The sequence below is a fragment of the Haemaphysalis longicornis genome, unplaced genomic scaffold (assembly GCF_048455015.1).
Source record: "Haemaphysalis longicornis isolate Haplotype H1 unplaced genomic scaffold, Haemaphysalis longicornis Haplotype H1 scaffold_1, whole genome shotgun sequence".
Classification (NCBI taxonomy): Eukaryota; Metazoa; Arthropoda; class Arachnida; order Ixodida; family Ixodidae; genus Haemaphysalis; species Haemaphysalis longicornis.
The window spans coordinates 448,136,361-448,137,877 of record NW_027526203.1 but is presented as its reverse complement, the minus strand read 5'-3'; the positions used below and the strand labels follow the sequence as shown (position 1 = coordinate 448,137,877).

Here is a 1,517-nt window from a genome sequence, read left to right as displayed (position 1 = left end):
ATTAATTTTGACCACCTGGGGATCTTTAACGTGCTTCGAAATCTCGAACACGCAGACGTTTTCGCTTTTCGCCTCCATTAGAAAAGCGGCCGCCGCGGCCGGGAATCGAACCCGCGTCCTCGTACTCAGCAGCAGAAAGACTTAGCCACTGTGCCAGTGTAACCGTATAGGTCACCGAGGCTCCAAAGTGCGTAGTCGGCGCTATTCATCTCCGGCGTCTCTTACGCGCCCGGCTTCAGACTTTCGACCTCGCGTGCAAAAAACATACATTTTTTTTGCATTTGGGTATGAATTTACACTTACCGAATCTGTTCGTGAATGATTATGATACTTGGTTTAGTCGCACCGGAACTGAACCGGAACGAAGTGAACCCGGCCGAACCTGGACCCGAACCAATCTGGTATTTCAAGGTCAGAAGTAAACATAATATAGGCCTAAGAGTAAAATTGATCGTTTGTCACAATATGAAATACGCATTTTTGAAACTGTTTAATCACCACTGCATAAATACAAATGACATGATAAGAAAGCAGACGGACACATGGGGTAGCAATAAAACAAAAGATTATCTTTTATCTATATGAACTTCAGAGCAGTGAGATAGCTCCACACCCTTTTGTTCCGATCTTCATTCTCTGCGCACACAGAAAACAAGAAAGAAAGAAAAAAAAAAGGGCAACAGGCATAAAAGAAAATCACCGAGCCTGCCAGGATTCGAACCTGGAATCTTCTGATCCGTAGTCAGACGCGTTATCCGTTGCGCCACAGGCCCAAACAGCCGGGAGTGTTCGAGGAATATTTTTATAATTTATAACCACATCAAAATGCTCTAGCTGTTAATTCTTTGTTGTTTTCATTTACAGAACTGGTATACCTGACCAGTAAATGAAAATAACCTCGGCATTATCGGCTCAGGACTGCGATTTGAAGCCGCCAGTGACAGCTCCCGTGCCGGGCATCGCTAGTATGCCACGCTAGCCACGCGTCACATTGTCGTTTTCGGCGGCTCTGGGAAGGAAAAGAAGTGCGGGCCAATATACCCATTGCAGGTGGTTGGGAAGGAAATCTTTATACACCACCTATTACGGGTGACCACGACCCGTTATCCCACACGTTACATTGTACCTGTAACACGTTCTTTATTACTTCACTTCAGGTCGACCGCGGTGCAGATGTTAGTACAGATGTTTATTCGGAACCTTGAAGTTGGTACAGACATCGGCAAAAGCAATCAGGGTAGCGGTTAATGCACATTCCAAAACGTTGTAGGTTCTTTCCATGAAGTTCACGAGGATGGCTGGCTCGGCTAGCGCTTTGTCCTGTCGTTTTTTGAGATTGTGTCCTCGCCTGCGAGCGATGGTAACCCTTTTAGTACCTTCCGTGAAGTCGACCCGTAATTCGCGTCAGCGCACTTTTCCGCCCGACAAATAATGTCGTGGCTATGTGTCCGCTTGTACCATCAGTTGGAGCAGTAAAATCGGCCAATATGTGGTTTAAATAAAATGGCAACAAGAAA

General features: G+C 45.9%; 1 non-coding gene across 1 annotated transcript; it reads right to left on the bottom strand.

Annotated features, from left to right (window-relative positions):
• Positions 1-700: 700 nt before the first annotated feature.
• On the bottom strand, positions 701-773 carry Trnar-acg (transfer RNA arginine (anticodon ACG)). The gene has a single exon. It is a non-coding gene; the product is annotated as a tRNA-Arg (tRNA).
• Between the last annotated feature and the right edge of the window lie 744 nt (positions 774-1,517).